General features: G+C 38.9%; 1 pseudogene; it reads left to right on the top strand.

Moving 5' to 3' along the window:
- The first annotated feature begins 1,111 nt into the window (after positions 1–1,111).
- LOC136381210 (serine/arginine-rich splicing factor 12 pseudogene) lies at positions 1,112–1,899 on the top strand (annotated as a pseudogene).
- Positions 1,900–11,809: the final 9,910 nt, after the last annotated feature.

Genomic DNA, 11,809 nt, shown 5'->3' with positions numbered 1-11,809 from the left:
GGGAACTAAAGTGTCTGGCATCAAGGCAAGATCTGGGGGACAGCCTTCTCCCAGAGTGCTGGCAGAGGCCACTGTTTCTTTTCTGAGACCTACCTCCACACAGCCAGAAGGTGGGCACCATATCTGAGTCTCCATTAACTAACTCTGTTTGCCCTGCCCGGGTGAGTCCCTGAGACTCCACTCTCACCCACTTGCAAGCCCACCTAAGATGTTTCCAGTGGCTTTTCCATACAAAGGGCCTCTTGTGGCTCATGCCTTAAACAAGCAGCCTCTGTGTACCCCATTCCCCTTGCTAAGTGGCCCCAGGCCTGGCCCTAGAGGCAGCCAGCCTCTGTTCACAGCTTGGCCTCTCCTGGGCAGCATTAATAGCAGCAATCTGCAGATTGCTTTGTAGCTTATGCTGGGTGGTCCCAGGCAGGGTAGTCCCAGGCTGGGTGGTCCCAGGCAGGTCCCAGCTGCAGCTGACCTAGCAGCTCCTGGTAGGCTTCAGAGCCAGCACACCCAGTACACAGCTTCAGATTATGCTACATTACAACCCAACCACCTTCATAAGCAACACTCTCTCTCTTTTTTTTTTTTTGCATAAGCAACACTCTCAAGGGGTAGACTTGGTGGGCACCAAAGCCTCACTAAAGTGAGTCTTGCTCTGTGGGGTCAGGCCCTGAACAGCTGCTCCTTTGCTATAGTCACAGCCAGTCCTCATAGCCAATCAGCCAAGGGCCAATCCCTCCCAGTGACGTGCCAACTACAACAGAAGGGTGCACACAACCCATACAGGGGTATAACTGGAGCACCCATCCCAGGATACTGGGAAGACTGCACCACTGGGTCCTATAGGACACCAACTACAGAAGGCCATTCTACCAAGTCTGGGACACATAGAAGCTCCATCTAATAAATAGAAACAAACATAGGGTAGCAACCCAAATGTGGTGACAAAGAAACACGTCCCAAGTAAAAGAACAAAAGAAATCTCCAAAAAAAAAAAGAAATAAATGAGGGGAAGGTCATGCTGGGGGCCAGCGGAGCTGCGGTGGAGCAGCAAGAGATGGAGTGAGCCCAGCAGCCACGGGCAGGACGAGAGAGAACAGAGGAAGTGGAAGAAGCAAATATGTCTTGCTACACGAGATCTCCTAACACCGCCCTGTTCATCAGGGACGTTGCAGACGCCACCAAGGCCTGAGGACTTGTTTTGTGAATTTGGTTGGTACGGCCCTATAATAGATGTTTACATTCTGCTTGACTTCTACACCTGCTGCCCAAGAGGATTTGCTTATGTTCAATATAAAGATGATTGCGATGTTAAAGATGCTTTTTATAACCTCAATAGAAAGGGGTTATGTGGCCGTCAGACTGAAATACAGTTTGCACAAGGTGATCGCAGAACACCAGGCCAAATGAAATCAAAAGAACGTCATTCATGTTCTCCAAGTGATCATAGGAGGGCAAGAAGCCCCAGCCAATGGAGAACTTGAAGTAGAAGTTCTTCATGGGGAAGAAATAGGAAGCAGTCTGATGGCATTAAAGAGTCTCGACATAAGCGATTTTCATATAGCCAGTCTAAATCTCGCTCCAAATCACTACAAGGCGATCTACCTCAGCAAGGCAGTCAAGATCTCCAAGAAGGAATTCTGGTTCTAGGGGACAGTCAAGGTACAAGTCCCTAGAAAAAAAAGGTCCAAATCAATATAAAAATTACAATCAAGTTCACCCCAAAAGCAGACTAGCTCAGGAACAAAATCAAGATCCCATGGAAGACGTTTTGACTCCACTGCAAGATCCCCCTATAAATCTCCTGAAGGGTATACCAATTCTGAGACTAAAGCAGGAACAACAAAATACTCTCAATTTCAACCACATTCCAGATCTCAGAGTTATCGTCATAAAAACAGCTGGTGAACAACAAGAGAAGAGTGCTGGGTGGTCTTTAACTTAAGTTATTAAATCTTTCATTATGTTAAATAATTCTTCAAGTCTTACAGAAAATGTGAGTTGATACTAGTTACTGGGCATGTGCAAGAAATAAACTCTCTCTAGCTTTGGATTGATAAAGATTTGGTCTCAATCTAAGGGTCCATACCACAAATTATGATGTGTCTAATGTCACCATTTTATGGACCTTTTTTTTTTGTTTACATTGTGGCAGAAGGGTACTTTTCAAAGGAAATAGGTCAAATGGAACTAATTTAGAAAATTTTACTTGGATAATAAGTACAGTAGCTTCCCCCTTATCCATGGGGATATGTTCAGAACCCTTCTGGTTTGACACCTAAAACCATAGATTGTACCTCTATATATACTATGTTTTTTCCTGTACATACATACCTGTGATAATGATTGATTTATAAATTAGGCACAATAAGACATAAACAACAATAATAAAAAAGGACATACAATATCTTATAATAAAATTTATGTAACTGTGGCTCTCAAAATATTGTTCTGTCCTCACCTTCTTGTGATGATATGAGATGATTACAATGCCTACATGATGAGGTGAAGTGAGGTATTCAGAACTGCCCACAATTTAAAACTCATAAATTATTTCTGTAATTTTCCATTTGTAATTTTTGGACCACTGTTTATCATATGCAAATTAAACTGTGGAAAACAAAATCACAGATAATGGGGGACTAGAGTATTAGTAATATTAATAATACCTTTTGTAGAAATATTTTTTACTTTAAAGCACTTTCATGTAAAAAATAATTATGACTGTATAATTGTATAGGGCAGATATAAACTATTTGACACCTAAAAAGAAAGAAAAGAAATAAATAAAATAGAGCAAGCAGGCTACCAGATACAGAGTTCCAAGTAATGGTTATAAGGTTGTTCAAAGAACTTAGTGAGACTTCAACAGTTTAAAAAAGGACATGAAACCATAAAAAGGAACCAGTCAGAAATGAAGTATACACTAACTGAAATGAAAAATAAAGTCCAAGGAATCAACAGTAAGTAGATCAAGCAGAGAATCAAATCAGCAATTTGGAATATAAGGAAGCAAAAAACATCCAATCAGAATAGCAAAAATAAAAAAGAATTTTAAAAAAATGAAAATAAGCCCTGGCCGGTTGGCTCAGCGGTAGAGCGTCGGCCTAGCATGCGGAGGACCCGGGTTCGATTCCTGGCCAGGGCACACAGGAGAAGCGCCCATTTGCTTCTCCACCCCTCCGCCGCACTTTCCTCTCTGTCTCTCTCTTCCCCTCCCGCAGCCAAGGCTCCATTGGAGCAAAGATGGCCCGGGCGCTGGGGATGGCTCTGTGGCCTCTGCCCCAGGCGCTAGAGTGGCTCTGGTCGCAATATGGCGACGCCCAGGATGGGCAGAGCATCGCCCCCTGGTGGGCAGAGCATCGCCCCATGGTGGGCGTGCCGGGTGGATCCCGGTCGGGCGCATGCGGGAGTCTGTCTGACTGTCTCTCCCTGTTTCCAGCTTAAGAAAAATGAAAAAAAAAAAAAAAATGAAAATAGTGCAAGGGGCTTCTGGAATAACTTCAAGCATAGCAATGTTCACATCATAGGAGCTGGAAGGAAAAGAAAGAGAGCAAATGATTAACAACTTTGAAACAAATGACAGAATACAGGCCCTGGCCAGTTGGCCCAGTGGTAGAGCATTGGCCCAGTGAGTGGATGTTTCAGGGTTGATTCTCGGTCTTGGCACACAGGAGAAGTGACCATCTACTTCTCCACTCCCCCCCCTTCTTTCTCTCTATCTCTCTCTTCTTCTCCCGCAGTCATGGCTCGGTTGGAGCAAGTTGGTCCTGGGTGCTGAGGGTGACATCATGGCCTTGCCTCAGGTGCTAAAATAGCTTGGTTGCCAAGCAACAGAGCAGCGGCCCAGACAGGCAGAACTTTTCCCAGTAGGGGGCTTGCCAGGTGGATCCTGGTCAGGGCACATGCAGGAGGCTTTCTCCTTCCCCACTTCTCACATAAAATTTTTTTTTTAAAAAGAAAAGCAAAAATGACAGAAAACATCCATAACCTGGTGAAGGAAACAGACATACAAGTCCTGGAAGTGCAGACAGTCTCAAACAAGATGAACCCAAGGAGGCCCACACCAAGACACAACATAATTAAAATGCAAAATGTTAAAGACAAAGATAGAATCTTAAAAGCAGCATGAGAAAAGCAGTTAGTTACAAGGGAGCTCCCATAAGATTGTCAGCTGTTTCTCTAAAGAAAATTTGCAGGCCAGAATGATATTGGCAAAAAATATTCAAAGTGATGAAAAGCAAGTACCTACAACCAAGATTACTTTACCCCATAAAGTTATCATTTAGAATCAAAGGACTAATAAAGAGCTTCCCAGATAAGACAAAGCTAAAGGAGTTCATCACCACCAAACAAATATTGCAAGAAATGTTAAAGGGTCTTGATAAAAAAATAAATTAAATAAATTAAAAATATGAATAATAAAATGTCAGTAACTGCATAGCTATCAATAATAACTTTAAATTCAAATGGATTAAATGCTCCAATCAAAAGAAATACAGTAACTGAATAGATAACAAAACAAGACCCTTATATATGTTGTCTACAAGAGATTCACTTCAAATCAAAAGATACACATCGACTAAAAGTAAAGGTATGGAAAAAGATATTCTATGAAAATGAAAATTTAAAAAGTGGGGCAACAATACTTATACCAGACAAAATAGACTTTAAAACAAAGGTTATAACAAGAGACATAGAAAGAACCAGCAACTTCACTTCTCAGTATTTACCCAAGGACACCCAAAACACTAAATTGAAAAGACTGGGTGAGGGGCACCCAATGCAATCAACAGTTCAAATGCTATAGAAATGTTTCCCTGAAACTTATGTACTCTTATTGATCAATGTCACCCCATTAAATTTAATTTCTAAATTAAAAAAAAAAGAAAAGACATATACAACCATATGCATATATTTATTGTAGCATTATTTACAACAGGCAAGATATGGAAGCCGCCTAAGTGTCCATCAGTAGATGAACGGATAAAGAAGAAGTGGTGTATATATACAATGGAATATGACTCAGCCATAAAAAACAATAAAATATTGTCATCTGCAACAGTATCAATGAACGTAAAGAGTATTAATACTAAGTGAAATAAGTCAGATAAAGAAAAACAAATGCCGGATGATTTCACTTATACATATAATCTAAAAAACAAAGAAGCAGAAGAGAAACAGGCTCATACATACAGAAGATTTTGACAGTTGACAAATGGGAGAGGGACCGGGGGATAAGTGAAAAAGGTGAAGGAATTTAGCAATACATATTGGTAATTACAGACTAGTCATGGGGATATAAAGTACAGCACAAAGAATATAGTCAATAATATTGTAATAACTATATGTGGTGTTAGATGAGTACTTGATTTATCATGGTGAACACTTCATAAGTTAAATAAATGTCTTATAACAGGGTTGTACACTTAAAACTAATATAATATTGTACATCAATTGTAATTTAAAGACAAATAAATAATAACCAAATTTAGAATATAAAAATATATTCAACCAAGAAATTAAAAATAAAAAAGAGAGAGAAATCCAAACATAACACTATAGAAAGTCATCAGCAGTAAAGAGAGAAAAAACAAAAGAAAGAAACAGAGAATAATCACAAAACAATCAGAAAACAATTAATAAAATGACAATAACTACATACCTACCAATAATTACTTTAAATGTAAATTGACTAATTGCTCCAATCAAAAGACATAGGGTAGGTCCTGGCTGGTTGGCTCAGTGGTAGAGCATTGGCCTGGTTTGTGGAAGTCCCGGGTTCCATTCCTGGCCAGGGCACACAGGAGAAGCGCCTATTGGCTTCTCCACTCTACTCCCTCTCTTTTCCCTCTGTCTCTCTCTTCTTCTCCAATAGCAAAGGCTTCATTGGAGCAAAGTTGTCCCCGGCGCTGAGGATGGCTCTGTGGCCTCCGCCTCAGGAGTTAAAATGGCTCCTGTTGCATCGGAGCAATGGCTCAGATGGGCAGAGCATCGCCCCCTAGTGGGCATGCCCAGTGGATTCTGGTCAGGTGCATGAGGGAGTCTGTCTCTCTGCCTCCTGCTTTTCACTTCAGAAAAATACAAAAAAAGGCCCTGGCCAGTTGGCTCAGTGGTAGAGCATCGGCCTGGCGTGCAGAAGTCCCGGGTTCAATTCCTGGCCAGGGCACACAGGAGAAGCGCCCATCTGCTTCTCCACCCCTCCCCCTCTCCTTCCTCTCTGTCTCTCTCTTCCCCTCCCGCAGCCAAGGCTCCACTGGAGCAAAGATGGCCCGGGCGCTGGGGATGGCTCCTCGGCCTCTGCCCCAGGCGCTAGAGTGGCTCTGGTCGCAACAGAGCGTCGCCCGGGAGGGGCAGAGCATTGCCCCCTGGTGGGCAGAGCGTCGCCCCCTGGTGGGCATGCCGGGTGGATCCCGGTCGGGCGCATGCGGGAGTCTGTCTGACTGTCTCTCCCCGTTTCCGGCTTCAGAAAAATACAGAAAAAAAAGAAAGACATAAGGTAGCTGAATAAATTTTTTTTCTAATCCATGCTACCTACAAGAGACTCACTTCAGATCAAAATGCATGCACAGAGACTGGAAAAAGATACTTCATGCCAACCAATGGAAGTGAAAGAAAAGCTGGGTGAGTAATAATTATATCAGACAAAATAGATTTTAAAACATATTACAGGGGGATATAAATTTTGTTGTGTTTGATGCCCTGACCAGGAATCAAACTCACAACCTTGACATATCGAGACAATGCTCTAACCAACTGAGTTATCGGCTAAGACTGAGGACAAATTTTTTAAACATCTACATACTCAACATCAGAGCATCTAAATATATAAAGCATCTAAATTTATAAACATAAAAATATTGACAGTAATAAAATAATAGTAGGGGACTTTAATACCACATTGATCTCAATGAATCCAGACAGTACCAAGACAATATCAACATGAAAGCATAGGTCTTAAATGATACGTTGGAGCAGATGGACTTAATAGACATTTTTAGGACATTTCACCCAAAAGTAGTTGAATATACATTCTTTTCAAATACACATGTAACCTTTTTCAGAATTAACCACATGTTAGGCTATAAAATGAGTATCAATAAATTTAAGAAGACTGAAATCATCATTCATCTTCCCTGATCACAACAGTATCAATAGAAATCAATTACAAGAAAACTGGAAAACATTCAAATGTATGGAGGCTAAACAACATGCTACCAAACAATGAATAAGTTAATCATGAGTCAAGGAGGAAATAAAAGATAACTTGAAACAAAGGAAAGTGAACACATAACAACCTCAAATCTATGGGACACCACAAAAGCAGTTGTAAGAGGGAAATTCATAGCATTACAAACCTACCTCAAGAACCAAGAAAAATATCAAATACACAATCTATACTTATATCTAAAGAAATTACTATAGAAAAAGAAGAAATAAAACCCAAAGTAAGTAGAAAAAATAATAGAAATCAGAGCCATAATAAGTGAAAGATTAAAGAAATAGAAAAGAGTAATAAAACCAAGAACTGGTTCTTTGAAAAGACAATTATGCATGAGGGTGCATGAGGGAGTCTGCCTCACTATCTCCCTTCCTCTCACCTAAAAGAATAAAAAATACCACAGCTATATGCCAACAAGTTGGACAAACCGGAAGAAATGGATAAATTCCTAGAAACATACAATCTTCCAAGACTGAATCAAGAAAAAACAGAAAATCTGAACAGACTGATTATTAGTAACAAAATTAAATCACTAATCAAAAAACTTGCAACAGCAAAAATCCTGGACCAGATGGCTTCACAGGTGAGTTCTACCAAACATTCAAAGAAAAATTAATACCTATCCTCAATTTCTTCCAAAAAAATTGAAGAGTAGAGAAAGCTCCCAAACTCATTTTACAAGGCCAGCATTACCCTAATACCAAAATCAGACAAAGACACTACCAAAAAAAAATAAAAAAAATTACAAGCCGATATTCCTGATGAATATAGATGCAAAAATCCTCAAAAAAAAAAAAAATAAGTAAATCGAATTCAGCAATATATTAAAAAGATTATATACCATGATCAAAGTGTGTTTCATTCCCAGGATGCAAGGTTGGTTCAATATCTGTAAATCAATTAACATGATATACCACATAAACAAAATGAAGAATAAAATTACATGATCATATCAATAGATGCAGAAGAAGCATGTTTGACAAAATCCAACATTCATTTATGATAAAAACTCTCAGCAAAGAGGGGATGGAGAGAACATACCTAAACATCATAAAGGCCATATATGACAAACCCACAGATAACATCATACTCAATGATGAAAATCTATAAGCTTTTTTGCTAAGATCAGGAATAAGACAAGTTATGTTCACTTTCACCACTTTTATTCAACATAGTATTGGTAGTCCTAGTCACAACAATAAGACAAAAAAATAAAAGAAATAAAAGGCATCCAAATTGGAAAGGAAAAAGTAAAACTGTTATTATTTGAAAATGATATGATATTATATAAATAAAACCTTAAAGATTCTACACACAAAAAAACTATCAGAACTAAAAAATTAGTTCAGTAAAGTAGCAGTATGCAAAATTAACATTCAGAAATTGTTTGCACGTCTATATAACAATAATTAACTACCAGAAAGAGAAATTAAGAAAATAATCCCATCAATTATAGCATAATAAAAAACTTAGGAATAACTCTAACCAGGAGGTCAAAGACCCGGACTCTAAAAACAATAACACGTTGCTGAAAGAAACTGAAGTAAGCACAAATAAATGGAAGGATATACTGTGCTCATGAACTGGAAGAATTAACATTGTTAAAATATTCATACTACCCAAAGCAATCTACAGATTTAATGTAATCCATATCAAAATAAAAATGGTGTTTTTCTCAAAACTAGAAAAAATAATCCTAATTCTATTTTTCTAGAGAAAGAGACAGACAGACATATAGGAAGGGAGAGAGAGAGATGAGAAGCATCGACTCGTAGTTGCTTCACTTCAGTTATTCATTGATTGCTTTTCATACATGCCTTGACCAGGGGGCTCAAGCCAAGTCGGTAACCCCTTGCTCAAGTTAACGACCTTGGGCTCAAGCCAGCAAGCATGGAATCATTAACATGGGATTATCACACCTAAGTGAGCGATCTTAGGGTTTTGAACCAGGGACTTCAGCATCCAGGGTCAATGGTCTATCCACTGTGCTGCTAACAGTTAGGCAGAAATCCTAAAATTTATATGAAACCATAAAGACTCTAAATAGGCATAGCAATATTAAGAAAGAAAAGCAAATGGAGATAGCATGTTTCCTGATGTCAAACTTTCCTACAAGTCTACAGTAATCAAAAGAGCATGATACTGAAACAGAACTGGTTGCCCATAAATACAGCCATCCCTTATGTTCAATTGATCATACAAAGGAAGAATACATAATGGAGAAAACACAGTCTCTTCAATAAATGGTGTAGGGAAAACTGGACAGATACACACAAAAAAGTGAAACTAGACCACTTTCTTACACCATATACAAAAATAAATGCAAAATAGATTAAAGACCTAAGTGTAAGACCTGAAACCATAAAACTTCTAGAAGAAAATACAGGCAGGCAATAAACTCTTTAACAATGGTCTCTGTAATACTTTTTTGGATATATCTCTTAGGGCAAAGACAACAAAAGCAAAAATAAGCAGATAGGACTACATCAAACTAAAAAGTGTTTGCAATGCAAAGTAATCCATTAACAAAACAAAAATGGAACTTACTGAATGGGAGAGGCTTTCACAAATGATGTACATGATGAGGTTAATAGCCAAAATATATAAAGAACTCATATAGCTCAAAATTAATAAAACAAACAATCCAATTAAAATGGGCAGAGGACATGAATAGACATTTCTACCCCTGGCCTCTGACCTCCAGGGAGGGGAGAGGGCCTAGAGGTTGAATAAAACCCCAGAGGACAATGGTTTAATCAACCATGCCTATGTAATGAATGAAGCCCACAAAAACCTAAAAGGATAGCATTCAGAAAACTTCCAGGTTGGGAACCAGAACACCTCCGTAAGCCACTGTGGTAGGCCCAAGCCCCATGAGGACAAAAGCTCCTTTCTTCGGGACCCTGCCCTATGAATTTATTCATCTGGTTATTGATTTGTATCCTTTTATATCCTTTGTAATAAGCCAGTAATCTAGTGAGTAAATGGGTTTCCTGAGCTTTGTGAGCCTTTTTAACAAATTAATTGAACCCAAGGAGGAGGTCATGGTAACATCAGATTTACAGCCAGTCAGTTTCAAGTACAGGTAATAACCTCAACTTTCAACTAGCGTCTGAATTCTGCTCTAGCAAATTAATTGAACCCAAGGAGATCATGGAAATCTCCAATCTGTAGCTTGCCAAGTCAATCAGAAGCACAAGCGACAACCTATTGGCATCTGAAGTGGAGGGCAATCTGTGGGACAGAGCCCTTAACCTCTGGAATAGAATGCTATTTGGGGGTAGACAGTGTCAAAATTTAGTAAAATTGTAGGACACTCAGCTGGTGTTGGAGCATTGCTTGTTGGTATAGGAAACCACTGCCCTACATTGGTTTTAAGGTGCAGAAAAAATACAGGCAAAGATTTATTAGACAGAACACAAAAAGCCCTAGCTAGGAAGGAAAACAATAACATTTTGAATCAAAATTCAAAATCTCTGTATCCAGAATGAACGGCAGAAATAAAACTATATTTATTCTCAGACAACATTGATACAACAAAATCTTGTATATAGAAAATCCTGTGGAATCCACTTCTTTAAAAAAAAAAAAAAAGAAAAGAACTGCCTGACCAGGAGGTGGCGCAGTGGATAGAGCATTGGACTGGGATGCAGAGGACCCAGGTTCGAGACCCCTAGGTCGCCAGCTTGAGCATGGGCTCATCTGGTTTGAGCAAAGCTCACCAGCTTGGACCCAAGGTCGCTGGCTTGAGCAGGGGGTTACTCAGTCTACTGAAGGCCCATGGTCAAGGCACATATGAAAAAGCAATCAGTGAACAACTAAGGTGTCACAACGAAAAACTGATGATTGGTGCTTCTCATTTCTCTCTGTTCTGTCTGTCTGTCCCTATCTATCCCTCTCTCTGACTCTCTGTCTCTGTTAAAAATAAAAAAAGAAAGAAAGAAAGAAAGAAAGAGAACAAATAATAAATGAATACAATAAGTTGGCAAGATAGATCAACATATAAAATTCAGTTGTGCTCTTATATGTTAGTAATAAACATCTGAAATAAAATAAAAAAGCTATTCTATTCACAACAGTATCGAAAAGAATACAATACTTAGGAGTAAGTTAAACAAAAGAAGTATAAAACTCAAACTACAAAATGTTATTGGAAAAAAATTAAACATCTAAACAAATGGAGAGTCATTACAGCTTCATAAATTGGAAGACTCAACACTGTTAAGATGGCAATTTTATACCAATTGATCTAAGAATTGATGCAATCCCCGTCAAAATCCCACTTGGATTTTTTTTTTTCCCAGAAATTGAGAAGCTGATCTAAAATTAATGCGGAAATGCAAAGGACACATTATAGCTAAAACAATCTGGAAAAAAGACAAACAAAGTTGGAGGACTTACACATCCCAATTTCATAATTTACTACAAAACTACCATAATCAAGACAGTGTGGTACTGGGATAAAGATAGACATTAAGATCAATGAAGGGCCATCGAGAATCCAGAAACAAGCCTTTACATTCACAGTCAACTGATTTTCAAGGAGGGAACCAAGACAACTCAGTGGGGGAGAGAATAGTCTTTCCATAAATGGTG

This window comes from Saccopteryx leptura, chromosome 9, assembly GCF_036850995.1.
Source record: "Saccopteryx leptura isolate mSacLep1 chromosome 9, mSacLep1_pri_phased_curated, whole genome shotgun sequence".
Lineage (NCBI taxonomy): Eukaryota > Metazoa > Chordata > Mammalia > Chiroptera > Emballonuridae > Saccopteryx > Saccopteryx leptura.
The sequence above is the reverse complement of the archived record's forward strand: the minus strand, read 5'-3'. Positions and strand labels throughout refer to the sequence as shown.